Source organism: Ambystoma mexicanum, chromosome 9 (assembly GCF_040938575.1).
Source record: "Ambystoma mexicanum isolate Mex_15411 chromosome 9, UKY_AmexF1_1, whole genome shotgun sequence".
NCBI lineage: Eukaryota > Metazoa > Chordata > Amphibia > Caudata > Ambystomatidae > Ambystoma > Ambystoma mexicanum.
In genome coordinates, this window is record NC_090931.1 from 64,860,229 (window position 1) to 64,878,363 (window position 18,135).

General features: G+C 52.3%; 1 protein-coding gene across 14 annotated transcripts in view; it reads left to right on the forward strand.

Annotated features, from left to right (window-relative positions):
• The window catches only part of ARHGAP32 (Rho GTPase activating protein 32), a 1,621,198-nt gene that overhangs the window by 1,129,376 nt on the left and 473,687 nt on the right, over positions 1–18,135 (forward strand). Inside the window, exon 1 of one of the 14 annotated variants that reach the window (XM_069614169.1) lies at positions 7,956–8,009. The exons of the other annotated variants lie outside the window; for them this stretch is intronic. The gene's annotated coding sequence lies outside the window, so the exon portion shown is untranslated. Of the gene's footprint in view, positions 1–7,955; positions 8,010–18,135 lie in introns of those variants that run through there. 14 annotated transcript variants of the gene reach the window in all.

Here is an 18,135-nt window from a genome sequence, read left to right on the forward strand (position 1 = left end):
CTTGTTGTATATCGGGTTTGCTCAGCTGAAGAGGCCCGTTTTGAGCGGTTATGGAAGCAGGTTTTTGCAGTTGGGTGTATCTGGGCTTGTTGTATATCGGGCTTGCTCAGCTGAAGAGGCCCGTTTTGAGCGGTTATGGAAGCAGGTTTTTGCAGTTGGGTGTATCTGGGCTTGTTGTATATCGGGTTTGCTCAGCTGAAGAGGCCCCTTTTGAGCGGTTTCCTGAATGTCTGCTGCTTTGCTTCCACGTGAAGATGTTTAGGTAAAGAGTTGTACAGTTTCATGGCCACAATGGAGAAGGCGAATCCTTTTTTTATTGTTGTGATGTTGGAAACCAGGAGTAGAGCAGCGTTACTTGATCTGATAGTTCTGCAGGGTTTCTCATTGACATTTGGATACCCCATTGTTCTTGGTCTTACTGGCGATATTGGTTTGTTCCCCGGTCGTTGGGCAAGTCATTGTGCCACGTGGCCCTTTCTGAGAATGTGCCCACTGTAAGGCATGGCCTCAACCCATCCCAAGATGGTGGCTGCCCTGTCACGTGACTGCCCTTCCAATTCATTGTGCCTGAACTCAGTGCTGCTTCAGTGATGCAGTGGCAGAGCCCCCACCCCCCCACAGCCTATCACAAACCTCAGATAACCACATAGAGTGGACATGTGCTTCTGATTCTCACGTTGTCTCTCACTTCTACTGACTCCTGGCCCCGCATGTATATCCGCCCCTTGACCTCCATCTTGGACCCTTACCTCTTTAAATTACCGCCTCTCTGCTGTGTGAGGAGGCGTTGATCTGCCCTCTGTCATTGGTCAGGAAGCTCTCTTCTCCCTTGGATTACTGGGTGTTCGGCTCATTTTGGCTCCTGGTGCCATATTGAGGAAGCGCTTTATTCCCCTTGAGGGTTCCCCTCCTGGCCATTTTCCTGATGGTTCCCTGCTCACCTGCGTGCTCGAACTGGAAACATCATGGCTGCCAGCAGAAAGCCACACTGTTTCTGCAAACGAACCCGTAGCCTTCAGTAGCACATGGCCAGTCGCTGGCAGTTATGCTGCAGAATCCTTTTGAAACAGGCTGGGCCCCTCCCCTGGTGAGTGCGGTGGGATCTGAAGAGGGCTTTGAAGTGCATTCTCTTTTAAAAGGTCACCAGTGCGGCACGTGGAGAGCAGGGGGGGGGGGTGCGTCCAGACCTTTCCATCCTGCTGAGTAGCACGGCGACTCATTTTGTGCGCTTTGCAGCTTTCCCTGGGGGATTCTGGAAGTCCTCATAAGGTCTCTTGGCAAGACCTAGTTTTCTTGGTCCTGTGAGTGAAGCACGGAGGCATGGTACCATGTGTGGTCGTGTGCACTTCTAATGATTGCTCTCACACGTGGCCCCAGCATGAAACCACTGTCGTGCATGCTTCCGTGGTTCCTTATCGTGGATGCTGGTGCTGGACCTGGCCACCCCACCCCCTGTCTGGCGGGGGAACTGAGGAGGTGCGTTAAGAGGCTGCGCAGCAAATCAGGACGTCTGTTTGTCATCCATGTATCCACATGTGCGAGGCATCTTTTTAGGTCAGGCGAGTTAAATTAAGGTTTATGTACCCGTCTGTAGATAATGTGAGTGTTGCCGGCTAATGACTGAGAGGCTGGCGAGTTCCAGTAGAGGAGTTTCATATAGACTTTGAACAGGAGAGGTGACAGGGTGGAACCTTGGGGTGCTCCACAGTCCAGAGAATGTGGGTTGGCTCTGTAGGGTGCCATGATAGTGGTTTTAGTTGTGTGGTGATCCAGTGTAGAACCATCCCTTTAATTCCAATAGATTTGTCTTTTTAGAAGAAGCTTGTGGCTAAGGGTCTGTATCAGAAGCATGAGGGCCCTCTCGGAGTTGTCGTCCGTGTTGTTCTTTAGCACGTCCCATACTGAGCACCAGGTTGAGTCTGTGTCTCTTATGGTTCTGACGTCATGCTCTGCCTTGTGAAGAGGGTTGTCTGTGTATGAATTTGTCCAGTATGTTCCCAGTCCAGTTTGTTCAGAATGTGTGCGATTAGGCAATAGTTTGCAGGGTGGTTTGGGTCCACCGTCTCGTTTTTGAGGAGTGACCCGACATAGGTTGGTTTTAATAGTAGACAAACAATCCCGGTGGTGATTGAGTTATTGAGGCGTGAGAAAAAAATCAGGTGCTTAGTTCTGGATGTTTCATGATGGTTTGAAATAGAGATGGTGGGGGAAGGGTGGAATTTTCCAGGGGTCCTGCAGGGTTGCAGGAGTCGATGGTAAGTGGGAGGCCACCATGGATACCTTTATCTAGAAAGTGCCCATGGCATGGCCGCCATTTCAATGCAAAACTTCGCAGTAAAATAGCAATATTCAACAATATTTTCAATACAATTACATTAATTTCATGTGAAACTTTCCAATTTCTTAATGTTTCCTTTGTGTAATGCTTTGAAGCGTAACTTTGCCCTAATCCCAGGGTTTACTGTGATGCGGAGCCTTATTATTTCCCTTTTGCACTTTCCCTTCCCCTCTACCCTTGCACTTGCGCGATCTGAATGACACCTGGCCTAGTAGGATCGTTGTCTGTCTCCCCTTGTCCCCCCCCCGCCTTGTCGCGCCTTGAAACACTTGTGTATAGGCGCGTTACAAATGACATATCATATCATTATAGCATTAAACGGAATGTTTCCCCTATATCGGTCCTTACCCTGATCCTAAATCCTAGCAGGACGCTAAACCTGATCCTAACCACAGCCTAGCCTGGCTGCATCCCTTACTTTGATGCATATCGTCCCATAAACTGTCTCCATCACTAATCCTGCCCCTTACCTGAGCTTAAACTCTAACATTGCCCTCACAATTACCTTATGAACCTCATTTCGATGAGTTCTCTTTTCAGTGTTATTGTTTTGCTCTGAAATGGTTTTGAAGATAATCATTTACCTTGACATGTGTTGGGTGAAATCTGATAAGGCACCGGAAGTCCAGAGGTGCTACCGATAATAGCCCATGCTAGGGGCTATTGCCTGCGACCCCAACCTCTTCACACATTCCCACCTTATGAATTTCTTGGGGACACCTGATACTGAATGCAGGGTGTTTTCTTGATCAGTTTCAGTCGGTAAAGTCAGAGACTAGTGGATCCGAGTCAGGAGAAGACGAGAGCGGACAGGAACGGCCCAAGCAAGACAGTAGCAGACCCGCAGGCACGCATGCTCAAACTGTGATATCAGACGACACCTAAAGCTGGTTCCTGGGTGTGACAAATCAACATCCGCGGCACCATTGGTCCAGGGATGAATATTGGTTTCTAAACCATCAATCATGCCCACACCTCTAGCACACCAGAAGGGATCTGAACAATTTTGGTAACGTGGACGGAACAGCAGGCTTATCTCTGCAAGGTCGTGGATCGTTGGTTTGTTGCAACACAGGGAAATTACAATTATTATCCAATGAAAAAAAGGACTTTCGAGTCAACGTTATATCGACATATTTACTTTATTATTACTATAACAGACAGTTCTAGCATGCTACAATTACAACCAACACTGTAGCGGAACACAGTGGACAGACAGTTTCACAAAGGAAAGGGATGCACTCTGGATACTGACATGAGAGTAGTTGGTAAAGTAATCAGTCTCATAGTTCAAGATTATTTGGTTTCAACACCAAAGGGGCAAAGGGTCATAACTGTCTCTAGGGGCCTTCGGAGAAGGACCAGGGGGGCTGAACCACAATGTACCTGGAGCTGAAGACGTTCTTGGTGCTTGACGGCGTTGAGGCGGTTCCAGGGCGTTTTGCAGCCCATGGGTGTCAGGAGACAGCTGTGGGTACCAGGCGGCAGGCAATTAGGCAAGCGAGGCTGGATGGAAGTCTGCAGACTGTCTGGCGCGGCGGCTCGGGCCAAGAATCGTTGTTTCTCTGCTGGTTGGGGGATCTAGAATGCTGGTCAAGGCGTCTCGGACAGCTCTGGTGACTGTGGCCTGATAAGCAGCGGTGCAGCCGGATGAAGTTAAAGGGCTCGACTGTCTCGAAATTGTCCTTAAAAAGATGGTTGCTGGACGATGCTTGTGTGCCACTCCTCGTCGCTTCTTTGCAGGGCTTATGTCCTTTCAAGGCGGACGGCCCAAAGCTCAGGAGGGTGTTAGCAGGCAACAGCCTTGTCCTTTGTCCAGAGAGTCTCCGACACTTCCCACCTAGGAAGCTTGCTGTCAGAACCTAGCAGGGCACTCTGTGTGCTGGCTGGGTACTGGTTCTGGAGCTGCTGGACGGGTCCTCTGAGTCTGGTATCTCCCTCTGATCCCTGGGAGATGTTTAGGGGAGGGATCTTGCTTCCCTCTTGGAACTCCTGGCCTTCCTTCACTGGCAGAAGATGTAATTTAGACTGTACTTTCAGCTCGGGTCCAAATGAGTCCTTCTTACTCCTTGCAAAGTCTTCAGATGATCTGATCAGTGAGGGGCTCAGCCCTCTTTTAAAGCCAAACGGGCCCCAGCGATTGGTGCAGGCTAAGCCCCCCTTAATGAACCAATCTTGGGTCCCCACCAACAATCTTAAGTGATGCTTCAGGTCAGAATCAGAGCACTTGGCAACAGACAGGGCAAGGTTGACAACATATACTTCAAATTCCCACCCAGCTTACTGTCTGCTGTACATCAAAGTGTCTCCTTAATTAACCGAGCCCTATGCAGCCTTGATCACAACATGGGCCTCCTTTGAAGTAGAGGGTTGCAGGCAGACTTTTTCCTACAATTCACATACTTCCCAGCTCTGAAAGGAGTGGTTCCAGACAGGACATTCACTACCCTGTCATAACAAGGAGGGGTGTTAGTACCAAGTTGGCACATTGCATTACAAAGAGATGTTGGTCTCTGGTCTCCATTGTCAGATCCTGCATCCCGACCTTCCCTGAGGCCTGCTAATTAACATTCTTCTGTATTCGCCGCCACCGGCAAGGTCTAACAGTGGAGATGCAAATCCATGGGGCCTTGAAATGCTAATCAGGCTGCCCACAGCCAGAGGCTTTTGATGTACCCACAGCTGTCAGGTGTCACTTGACAGGAGAGGGTGGTGCTGGTAAACTGTGTCCACCCAGAGTACATGACTATTTTTCTGCTATGCGGTGCATGTGGAAAATATGTGCAGGAATGGCCCCACATATTTTCCAGAGGTTGATCTCCCATCATGAATTCTTTTTAAATAATAAAAAATAAAAAAAAGCCCAAGCGAGCGCACTCTCCCTGTGCAGATGGCCAAATTCCTCACACTGGGTCTACTGGGTCTGGCTGCTGGCGTCTACCAATAAGGGTGGCTTGAGCTCGTCTGTGCTGGGGGTTAGGTTTCAGCCACTTCTTCTCTATCCCGCCACCTGCCTAACAATTATAACAACTTCCTGCTTTCATGTATTGTTTCGAGACACATTTCTCTTGCTTCTAATCTGAATTTTGCCTCCGAGCTGGAGTCAAAGGAGAGAACCCTCTGGATGTCTTGGGCACACTGGTGTCACTTCAGACCATGTCTTCCCGCAATGCTTCCTAAAGATCTCGCATAAGCTTGGACTGAAAAGAGGCACCAGTGCAGGCAACTCATCAGGCGGCCACTGGCAACATCTGTGCACGAATACACCTGCCCGCTCTATCCCAGACTCTTGGGTCATGCATTAGTTGGGGAAGGCGACTTACTAACTCTACCCAAAAATGGTAAGTTGGCAGGGGATCTCCTCTCGGGTGGTATCGTCCTAGTGCCCACCACTACAGACCACCTGACAAGCACTTGCTGTAAACATTGGGGGCGACATTGCACGTGTTTGTAAAAGTTCTTGAGGGACCCGGGTCTCGTTCCCCTCTCCTGTGATCTGCTGGAGGATTGATGGCGCCGGATCCGGCCTATCAGACAGAGGGGGGCTTATCTATACCCTGAAGCAGGCCACAGGATCCGCGGATCTCAGGGAGCTGCCAGGTGTGGTCAGCAGTCCAGGCTCTCAACCACGCCGAAGAGCTCTGCCCGCGGGTTCCTGCTCACCCCCAGCCCATACACGATGCCACGAGCACATGCCAGTAGCTGCCTGGCCCCCGCAGCCTCTGACTGTGCCATGTGTGCAGTGTCTAACTTGGTGATCGTGTTTCACGAAGCTTGAGTTGGAAATCCAGAGAGAGGACCTGCGGGGGCTTCGGGCCCAGGAGGGCGCCACGACCATCAGCCCCAGGGTGTGTGTTTGGACCTTTACAGGACTCTTGCTGATACTCACGTGGAAACGTGTGTACGCGTGTTCCCGTGTTTTGTTCCAATGCACACCTCTGTCTGGCAGGCACACAAGCGTTGCAGGCTCTCCCCCTGTTTCTCTTGGACACTGTGTGCTGTTGCAGTGCTGCTTCTACAGGCTGGGAGCTCCGTTAGATGGATGGGGCAGTGACTACTCAGGCTACCCTGGTGCTGTGGTTTCTGCACACCCCTCTGCCTGGCAGGCACACACGCCTTGCAGGCTCCCCCCGCCTTTGTTTCTCTTGCCCACTGTGTGCTGTTGCAGTGCTGCTTCTACAGGCTAGGAGCTCCGTTGGAGGGATGGGGCAGTGACTACCCAGGCTACCCTGGTGCTGTGGTTTCTGCACACCCCTCTGCCTGGCAGGCACACAAGCCTTGCAGGCTCTCCCGCTGTTTCTCTTGGACACTGTGTGCTGTTGCAGTGCTGCTTCTACAGACTGGGAGCTCTGTTGGAAAGATGGGGAACAGTGGCTGCGCTGCTCAGGCTTACCCTGGTGCTGTGGTTTCTGCACACCTCTGCCTGGCAGGCACACAAGCCTTGCAGGCTCTCCCCATGTTTCTCTTGGACACTGTGTGCTGTTGCAGTGCTGCTTCTACGGGCTGGAAGCTCCGTTGGAGTGATGGGGCAGTGATTACTAAGGTTTACCCTGGTGCTGTGGTTTCTGCACACCTCTGTCTGGCAGGCACACACGCCTTGCAGGCTCTCCCCCTCTGTTCCTCTCGCGCACTGGTGCAGTGCTGCTTCTACAGGCTGGGAGCTCTGTTGGAGGGATGGGGGCAGTGGCTGTGCTGCTCAGGCTTACCCTGGTGCTGTGGTTTCTGCACACCTCTGTCTGACAGGCACACACGCATTGCAGGCTCTCCCCCTCTGTTCCTTTCGCTCACTGGTGCAGTGCTGCTTCTACAGGCTGGGAGCTCCGTTGGAGGGATGCGGGCAGTGGCTGTGCTGCTCAGCCTTACCCTGGTGCTGTGGTTTCTGCACACCTCTGCTGGCAGGCACACAAGTCTTGCAGGCTCACCCCGCTCTGTTTCTCTTGCCCGCTTTGTGCTGTTGCAGTGCTGCTTCTACAGGCTGGGAGCTCCGTTGGAGGGATGGGGGCAGTGGCTCTGCTGCTCAGGCTTACCCTGGTGATGTGGTCTCTGCACACCTCTGCTGGCAGGCACACGAGCTTTGCAGGCTCTCCCCCCTCTGTTTCTCTTGCCCGCTGTGTGCTGTTGCAGTGCTGCTTCTACAGGCTGGAAGCTCTGTTGGAGGGATGGGGGCAGTGGCTGTGCTGCTCAGGCTTACCCTGGTGCTGTGGTTTCTGCACACCTCTCTGCTGGCAGGCACACGGGCCTTGTAGGCTCTCCCCCCTCTGTTTCTCTTGGCTCAAGCTAAGCTCCTCGCTCCTCCTGTGGGACTTATCCAGTGTGTGTGTGTGTGTGTGTGTGAGAGAGAGAGGGAGAGAGGGAGGGAGGGAGGGAGAGGGGTTGGAGAGAATCTCATTTCTCCGCCGCGCAAACCGAGCATGAAATGGGCAGCATGGGCAGGCCACGCCGGACAATGTCGAGGTTGGGGGCCTGACCGCCCCTCCCGGGCAGATTGATGGAAGACATGGCAGGCGTCGTGAGCACGGAGGGGGAGGCGGAGCGGGCCAGCCTGGGCTCCTGGAGCGGGGGCAACCCTTCTCTATTCGGGGGTGATTTTTAGGGGAGAGATTGGACGGTGAGATGGGAGCGGGCGCCGCTGCACTGCCTGGGAAAGGCCCCTCTGTCCGCGGACCTGGGGGTAAGTCCGTCGCTGAACCCATTGTTCTTGGCTACTGTTCTCAAGTAGCGGGGGCCGTGGCCTTGATCATCGGAGCGGAGGGGGCCTGGGGTCTGTCTTGGTGCCGAGAAACTGGGGAAACTGCAGCATGTAGAAATGGGTTATACTTCCAAGTTTTCCAACCAACGTTCGCTTCCAACGCGTATTTTGTGGCTTTCCGGGAAGTGGATCTGGATAAAGGTGTGACCCCCGCCCCCTCCGTGCGTTGCTGGGTCCGCGGATCCCGGCCACCAATGGTTGCGGCCACTGTTAGTGAAGCAGCCGCGCAAAGGGTTAACTTGCAAACAGCTGTGCAGATGCGTTACCTTACCCCGAGAGTTACAGGAAGCCCCCCCCCCCCGAGCAGTTACACGCGTGATTGGGGGCCGTGGGGGGAGGGGGGTATATGTACCAGGCAGTGTGACTTGGGGAGGGGGTGGGTTCGTGCCTGAGGCTGATATGAACACCCTATATGCATGGTTAATGGGGGGAAGGCACATTCGCATTGGATTGGGTGGGGTTGGGGTTATCCTTTCTACCCCCCTGTATTCCAATACTGGGTATATGCTATCCTCCAGCTGCCCCCCCTCTTACTGCCCCCGCTGCGTGGAGGAAGGCACATTCGCATTGGATTGGGGGGGTTATCCTTTCTACCCCCCCTGTATTCCAATACTGGGTATATGCTATCCTCCAGCTGCCCCCCCTCTTACTGCCCCCGCTGCGTGGAGGAAGGCACATTCGCATTGGATTGGGGGGGTTATCCTTTCTAACCCCCTGTATTACAATACTGGGTACATGCTATCCTCCCCCTGCTACCCCCCCCTCTTACTGCCCCCGCTGCGTGGAGGAAGGCACATTCGCATTGGATTGGGGAGGGGGTATCCTTTCTACCCCCTGTATTCCAATACTGGGTATATGCTATCCTCCCCCAGCTACCCCCCCCCTTACTGCCCCCGCTGCGTGGAGGAAGGCACATTCGCATTGGATTGGGGAGGGGGGTATCCTTTCTACCCCCCTGTATTCCAATACTGGGTATATGCTATCCTCCAGCTGCCCCCCCCCCTCTTACTGCCCCCACTGCGTGGAGGAAGACGCATTCGCTTTGGATGGGGAGGTTGGGGTGGTCTCATACCTGCCCCCTTGTAAATAAGTCTCCATCTGCCTACCCCCGCTCACTGCCCCCCCCCCCCCTCCCCGCACGGAGGAATCCGAGCCTCGGCCCTCAGCACGGGACAGATGAGCCAGGATTGCCGGGGCCCCAGTCTCGCTCCATCATGAAAAACACGCCTCCCCCCCCCCCCCCAACCAAGAGCCCAGGATGCACACGCTGTCTGGAATAATGAATGGGCATACGTGAGAGCGCTTCAGGGTCACTGCCTGTTGTAATAAGACACCCCCGGCAGTGACGTCCCTCCAGTGTCACTACATGGCATTTAGAAATAACAACCAGAGACAGCGAGACCCCTTCAGTGTCACTCCATGGGCCAAGACCGCCTGCAGGTAATTTCTACCGCCTCCCCCTCCTTGCACCACTTTCCACCCACATGCATCGTCTGCGTCTCCTGCTGTGACGAATCAACTTCCGGGTCTCCAGTGCTGTGACGAATCTACTTCCGGGCACCAGAGGTCCAGGAATGAACATCGGTTTCTAAACCATCAATCAGCCCCACACCTCTAGCACACCAGGAGGGATCTGAATAGGCTGGAGACACAAGCAAATTATAAACGACCTTGTCCAATTTTGGTAACGTGGGCAGAACTTCAGGCTTATCTCCGCAAGGTCGTGAATCGTTGGTTAGTTGCAACACAGCGAAAATACAATTATTACCCAATGATAAATAAAACTGTCCAGTCAAGGTTGTATAAAAATATCTACTTTATTACTACAACAGACAGCTCTAGCACACTACAAAAAAGGAACACAGAGGACAGACAGTTTCACGAAGGAAAGGGATGCACTATGGATACTGACAGGAGGGTAGTTGGTAAAGTAATCAGTCTTATAGTTCAAGGTTATTTTGTTTCAGCACCAAAGGGGCAAGGGGTCTTGACCGCCTCTAGGGGCCTTCGGAGTAGAACCACGGTGGCACAACCACAATGTACCTGGTGCTTAGGAAGTTCTTGATGTTCGACAGCATCAAGGTGGTTCCAAAGCGCTTTGCAGCTCTTGAGACTGAGTTTGAATGTGGGAAACAGCTGCGGGTATCAAGTGGCAGGCAGTTCGGCAAGCAAAGCTGGACGGATGGCTGTAGGCTGGGCTGCACGGCGGCTCAGGGCCAAGAATTGTTGTCTCTGGTCTGGTTAGTGGATCTGGAGCGCTGGTCGGGGCATCTCGGACGGCTCTGATGTCTGCGTTGTGATAACAGTCAGCGGTGCAGCCGGATGTGTTTCGAGGACACGACTGTCTCAAAAATGTCCTTAAAAGATGGATGCTGGATGATGCTTGTGTGGCACTCCTCCTACCTTCTTCGCAGGGCTTGTGTCGTCCTTTCAAGGCAGACGGCCCAAAGCTTAGGAGAGTGTTTGCAGACAACGGCATGTTTGGGCTGGCCTATAGGGAATTCTGGAGATTTCCTGGTAGGCCTCTGCACCCTGGGGCTCTTTTATGCGGTATTTTCACATTTTCCCACAGGAAAAGAGTTGGTCTTGCTGAAAATGTGTAATATGGGGCCACTCTGAAAATAAGTTCCAGGGCCTACTTTGGTTCCCATTCGACCCCTGGGCAACGGCCTTGATCTTTGTCCAGAGACTCTCTGGCACTTCCCACATAGGACGCTTGTTGTCAGAACCTGCTGGCACTCTGTGTGCTGGCTGGGTACCGTTTCTGAAGCTGCTGGATGGGTTCTCTGATTCCTTTATCTCCCCCCCGTTCCCGGGGAGATGTTTAGGGAAAGGATCTTGCTTCCCTCTTGGAACTCCGGGCCTCCCTTCAGTGTTGGAAGATGTAAGGTAGACTGTACCTTCAGCCCCCGTCCAAATGAGTCCACCTTCTTACTCCTTTGAAAGTCGTTGGATGATCTGTTAAGTGAGTGGTCCAGCCTCCGTTGCTGAACTGCCTGCCGCCTGATACCTGTAGCTGTCTCCCGCCACTAACTCTGTCTCAAGGGCTGCGAGGCGCCCTGGAACCACCTCAACGCTGTCGAGCACCAAGAACTTCTTCAGCACCCGGTACATTGTGGTTCTGCCCCCTGGTCCTCCTCCGAAGGCCCCTAGAAACAGTTACAACCCTTTGGTGCTGGAACCAAATAATCTTGAACTGTAAGACTGATTGCTTTACCAACTACCCTCCTGTCAGTATCCATAGTGCATCCATTTCCCTCGTGAAACGGTCTGTCCTCTGTGTTCCTTTACAGAATGGGTTGTAATTGTAGAGTTGCTAGAACTGTCATAATAGTAATAAAGTAGATATGTTTGTATAAAACCTTGACTGGACAGTCCCTTTTATCATTGGGTAATAATTGCTGTGTTGCAACTAACCAAAGATCCACAACCTTGCGGTGATAAGCCTGCTGTTCCGTCCACATTACCAAAATTGGACAAGGAGGTCTTAAAATTTACTTGTATTCCAATCTGATCGGATCCCTTCTGGTGTACTGGAGGTGTGGTGTTGGTTGATGGTTTGGAAACCGATGTCCATCCCTGGACCACTGGTGCCCCGGAAGTTGATTTGTCACAATTGGGCTCTGGTACTTTTTTTTCCTAGACCCACGGTGGCATCCGAGGCTTATTTTTTCATAGGTCCATACTGCCCTGAGTGCTTGGTTTCCTTCTAGGCCCACGTAGCTCCCAATCTTGTCTTGTTCCTAGACTCTTGTTGGCCTCCAGTGCTCGGTTTCTTCGTGGACCCACCTTGGCCCTAGTGCTGGTATTCTACTAGACACTGGTTGACCCCAGGGCTTCCCTTTCTTCTAGACTCTTGGCCTACAATGCTTGGTTTCTGACTAAACCACATTGGCTCCCTCCACCCCCGCCCCACTACGTGGTTTCCTCCTAGACTCACATTGGCCTCCAGTGCTTGGTTTTCTCCTATACCCACTTTGGCCCAAAGTGCTTAGTGCCCCCACCCCATTTCCATGTTGGCCTCCACTGCTTGGTTTCCTCCTAGGCTTGTATTGGCATCAAGTGATTGGTTTCCTTCTTCACCCCCGTGGCCCACAGTTCGTTTTTTTCTAGACCCAAGTTGGCTTCCAGTCCTTGGTTTCCTCCTGGTTCCTCGTTGGCCCTGGTGATTGGTTTACTCCTGGAACCACATTGACCCCAGTACTTGGTTTTTCCCTAGACCCTCGTTGGCCTCTGATGCTTGGCTTCCTCCTAGACCTACATTGGCCCCCAAATGCTTAATTTTCACCCCACCCACCCCCCTCCACCTTGATCTCTAGTGATTTGTTTAGACCCATTGGCCCAAGTGCTTGGTTTTCTCATAGACCCAGGTTGCCCACAGTGCTTGGTTTTATCTCCTCCTATTGGGTTGACCACCAGTGGATTGACCCAAGGATCCTAGAATCCATTCAGTTTGCAGTGAAAGGATAAGAAGACGTTTTCATTGGTGGCTTTTGTTCTCCTGAATCAAATGTTTATCCCCACGGTGTGATCATGGAGTGTAACCTTTCTAAGACTTTCCGAGAAGATTTGGCCAGCTGCTGAAACTACTCTACTCGAATAAATACCCCAAGAATCTACTACCAATCTCCTACTCAACCACCCTTGCTCAGCACATACTGACCAACCACGCCTCGGGAAGCTAGAGAAAACCTCCTCTCTAAAATGGTTCCCAACTCCACATGTCCTTATTTAGGTCAGACAGCCTGAGGTGTCAAATACTGGACGTTTGCCATCTGGAAACATGTGCCCGGTGCCCCCACCGAGAAAACCAACCCGTGCAGGCCGCACGCACCAACACCTGTATCCTTTCCCTCTTCTGCTCCAGCAAACCCATCCCCACTTTCCCTTCAGATCCACAAATATAGCGCCTGGAGACCACGCAAATGGCAGTAGCGTGTGGTATAAACCCTGCCCTTTTACCACTGCTCCAATCTCCTGCACTAAGCCAGCACATGCAGAATCTGCTCTGGGCTGTGTGTAGTGCAAGCCCTGGCTGGGTGGCAGCAGAGTGCTGTACTGCTGGGCAGTATAGCAGTAGGGTGCAATGAGGAGCACCCCCCCTTAGAAGGATTTACAATTCGAAGGCAATGGAGAGAGGGGTGTCGAAAAAAGTCACCATCAGGGGATCTGGGTTAGGGAGGTAAAGTGTGTGCCCCGTGTAAGCCATATTCAGGGCTCAAGTCGAGGGTACACGCGGGTCGATGGAATACCCCACTTTTACCAACCCAGCTAAAATAAGAAACATGGAATGTCCTCTTTGAATTCACGAATTAAAGCTGGCGTCTGGGATCAAACCACAGTCTTCAGGTTTGCAGGCCAAACACTTCACCACTGCACTAGCACAACTTTTAACATTATCAAAAACACTACTAGAAGAAAATATCCTCTCTTGGTTTTGTGTGGGTGTTGATTTTATGAAAGGCAAATGCCATTCCTCCTGTGCAATTTGGGTGGTTATGCAAAGCCAATTTGATGAAATGTGCGTATTTCACCTTGATATGCCCATTTCTGGCTGAGTTCCCCACTTTAATTTTTAGGACTTGACCCCTGGTTGGACTTTCATTCAATGTGACCCTGCAAACAGCAATGTTGGGGTCGGGGGTCTGCATTCACAGAGGTCCTCCTTTTGCCACCTTCTGTTGGGGGGTGGAAGGAATGGGGGCACCTTTTTACGCCCCTGCCACCCCCCCCCCGAATTCCCCAAAGGCGGCAGGTCTTCAACCAATACTTTGACATTGCTCCTGCATGTCTCTGTGCCCGTCTATTACTGATATAGCTTTGTTGAATTTGGACATGACTTCTAAGCCACCCCCCCCAACTCTCCTCCATTGAAGTCCCCTGTGCACACCCTCAACGCCCCATCCTATCGCCAGTCCCATTTCCTGTGACAGCTCCTTATCCCCTGAAGAGGAAAAATCTGAATGTCCCTTCCCTCTTGATGTGGCCCCCAACCGGAAGAAGCACTCCCGAAAGAATAACTATCGACTATAGAGATTGCACCCGGTCCCACCGCTCCTAGCATAAGCTCACATCACAAACGGCATCCGCCCATACAATCCCACGATGGCACGAGCCCTGTCCATCACAAGCAACGACAACCAAGACCGAGCTGGAGACGACCATATGGACCAAATCGATTGACGTTCCCACAAGCCATGCTGGAGGTTGTTAGAGACCTCATGACGACATAGCTGCATTAGACAGGAAGCACACGTGCAGTCGGCACAATCGGGACACTCACACACCAACCCACACGAAGAACATACGCGTACAGGTCTATGAGCTAGATGACAGTGACACGCACACTGTCTGCACGTTTGTTATTTTTTATATAGGCTCGCTACCGCACCGCAGAAACGCAAGACGCCAGAAGAGCTCATGTATAGGCTTGTAGACGCTACCCCAGAATTCACCCTAACACCCCAGAATCCCACTATCCAGATCACTTCCCCCTTCTGCTTCATTGCCCAATAATTCTGTCTCCAGTCTGTACTTTCACCCCAAATGTAACATGTGACCTCCACCCGGACTCATTGAGTCCGTGCTACCTTCCTGCACCACTCCCCACCAATGCCAGCACAACCATAAACTCCAGGCACGTCGCTCCTAGCGTTCTGTGCTCCGCATCTCTCTCTACCCCCCCCCCCCACACACACACACACCCTCACACCCTCATGCGCTGCACCCAGCCCCATGCGCGCACCTCATTGCATGTGCTTTCTCTCTTGCCCCCGTTGAGTTTTCCTTCCTATGCAACTCACGTGTGTTTAGTGCTCTGATTCCGCACCCAGGACTCCACTCTTCTACCTGAACCCACTGCACTGAGCTCGGATCTCCTGCTCCCTTCTCCGACCCACTGACCTCAAGCTTTCAGCCTTTGCGCCCCCTTTGTTCGGTGGATGCTTACCGTGCGTCCGTTTTTATTTATGTATGTGTGTGGTTGCCCTTCGCTCCGCAGTGTGTATTTGTGTCTCCATGCACACCTGTCTGTATCATTGTTTCTGTGTGTTTGCACGAATGTTTCTGTGGACGTGTGTATGTGCGTGTGTTTGCACAAGTGTTTCTGTGGACGTGCGTGTTTGTGCGTTCGTTTGCATGAGTGTTTCTATGGACGTGCGCGCGTGTGTATGCCGCGTCTCGCTACCAAAGTACACCCATAACACGTGCACTACCCCGCTTCACTGAACCTATACCACAGGGTTATCCAGGACATTAAAAGACGTTTTCCCACCCTCCTCCCCTCAACTTGTCACCATTTCTTTTACATGTGTGCCCCGCCCCTTTTGGCGCTAATAGGCCGCCGCGGCACGTGGCTGCCTACGAGTGTCTTGTAGAATCTTCCGAGTGTAGCAAGTGTACCAACTACCAAGTGGACATAGCTAAACATCAAACCCATGGCCAGTGTGCGCAATGCAAGTGCTGTTGAGCGCTTCTTTCCCCAAGTGCACTTTCCTGACGTTGCACTTTTCCCGAAACAGGTTTTGCGCCTGTTGATTAAGCGCACGCATAAGTAGGGTGTGACTGGCAGCTGCAGACTTACCTGAGATTTGGGGACGGGGAGAAGGGGGGAGCGTTGGACAAATAACGGCAGGGACGAGGGAGGTGGAACGAGAAAGGAGTGGAGCAGACTGGGTGCTGTGGGCGTGTCCCTCCTACCTGACGAGGGAGGTGGAACGAGAAAGGAGTGGAGCAGACTGGGTGCTGTGGGCGTGTCCCTCCTACCTGACGAGGGAGGTGGGTGGCAGCGGTTGGGGCCACAGTGAGTGTGTGGGTGCAAGGACACAGCGCCAAGTCCAGAAAACGGGGCTTCAGTAAAAATGCCCTAGGCGAAGCAGCATAGGTTTGCATGGGTGCCCCACCTCTTGCCAATCCTTGCTTGAACACTCCTTCATGCCTAATCTCTTGAGGTGGCATGTGACCCTCTAAAATACTGACTATTCATAAAGACAGACCTGTTGTGATTGTCAATGCTTGGTGGGGTTTATGCCCAGGTCTCCTGAAAGACTTTCTTAGATTACTCACGAATCATTGAAGGCTTCTCGGTCGAGACCATCTTGAAACCCATCATGGCAGATGTTATGGTCTCAGCATTCTGGAATCTCTTCAGCTGGTATCTTCTGTACATTATAATAAAAGCATTAGCTGTTAGATCTGCATTTCAAAAAGTGAGTGCACATCTGCATGAGCCTAAAAAGTGAGGCGAGAGTGAGATTCCGTGAGTAGTCGTTTGGCTGAACTCCTGCACCGATGGACAGGTGAAACAAACCATGTATCGAAAGTTACTGCAAACCCGCAAATTCAAATTGACCGATTAGAAGGTCTGAAAGCAAACACGGCATCGCTTTGAAGCTAAGGACACCTGAGATGAGGTCTGCCAATGACAGCATTGAGTTCCATCCTGAGTCCAAGAAAGTTACAGATAAGGTCTGCCAATGGGAACACTAGGTTCCAGCTGGAACCCAAGGCGAACATGAGGTCAGCCAAAGTGAGCGTCAAATTCAGTCCTGATGCCAAGGAAGATACAGATGAGGTCTGCCAAAGAGGACATCAGGTTCCACCCTGAAGCCACCCTGAAGCCATGGCAGCTACAGACGAGGTCTGCCAGAGAGGGCATCGAGCAGCATCCTGAAGCCATGGCAGCTACAGACGAGGTCTGCCAGAGAGGGCATCAAGCACCATCCTGAAGCCATGGCAGCTACAGATGAGGTCTGCCAGAAAGGACTTCAGGTTCCATCCTGAAGCCGTGGCAGCTACAGACGAGGTCTGCCAGACAGGGCATCAAGCACTATCCTAAAGCCATGACAGCTACAGATGAGGTCTGCCAAAGAGGACATCAGGTTCCACCCTGAAGCCGTGGCAGCTACAGATGAGGTCTGCCAGAGAGGGCATCAGGTTCCACCCTGAAGCCGTGGCAGCTACAGACGAGGTCTGCCAGAGAGGGCATCGAGCACCATCCTGAAGCCATGGCAGCTACAGACGAGGTCTGCCAGAGAGGGCATCGAGCACCATCCTGAAGCCATGGCAGCTACAGAAGAGATCTGCCAGAGAGGGCATCGAGCACCATCCTGAAGCCATGGCAGCTACAGACGAGATCTGCCAGAGAGGGCATCGAGCACCATCCTGAAGCCATGGGAGCTACAGATGAGGTCTGCCAGAGAGGACTTCAGGTTCCATCCTGAAGCCATGGCAGCCATAGATGAGGTCTGCCAGAGAGGACTTCAGGTTCCATCCTGAAGCCATGGCAGCCACAGATGAGGTCTGCCAGAGAGGGTATCAAGCACCACCCTGAAGCCATGGTAGCTACAGACTAGGTCTGCCAGAGAGGGCATCGAGCAGCATCCAGAAGCCATGGCAGCTACAGACGAGGTCTGCCAGAGAGGGAATCAAGCACTATCCTGAAGCCATGGCAGCTACAGATGAGGTCTGCCAAAGAGGGCATCAAGCACCATCCTGAAGCCATGGCAGCTACAGATGAGGTCTGCCAGAGAGGACTTCAGGTTCCATCCTGAAGCCAATGCAGTCACGGATGATGTCTGCCAGAGAGGGCATTGTGAGAAACCTGAAGGTGTCTCACCCATTAATTGCTGGGGATCTGTCATCCAGGTGACCAGGACACTGCTTTGGATCCAGTTCCTGGGGGTGGACCAGTGCAGGAGGATCACCTGGATGAGGGGTCTTCGGGGAGTGGGAATCTATCCCGTTCCCTTTAACACCTTTTCCCCATCCTACCAGGTAGGAAACTTAGGAACTAAACCCCCCCACCACCTTCCATAGACAAATACTTTTTCACAGACAGCCCACTGTGAGAAAATGGACTAGCACCCGAGCCGTATACCTGAAATTTCCCAAGGTGGAGCACAAAAGCACACTCTGAGCAAGGCAAAGCACAGGAGGAAGCAGCAGTTCCAAGATGGCAGTTTAATATGAGAAGAAAGACTGCAAGACCAGAGAGTGTTGCAAGCAGGGGAAGTGCCCTTCACCTTTTCAGAGGAAAACCGTTATGTCA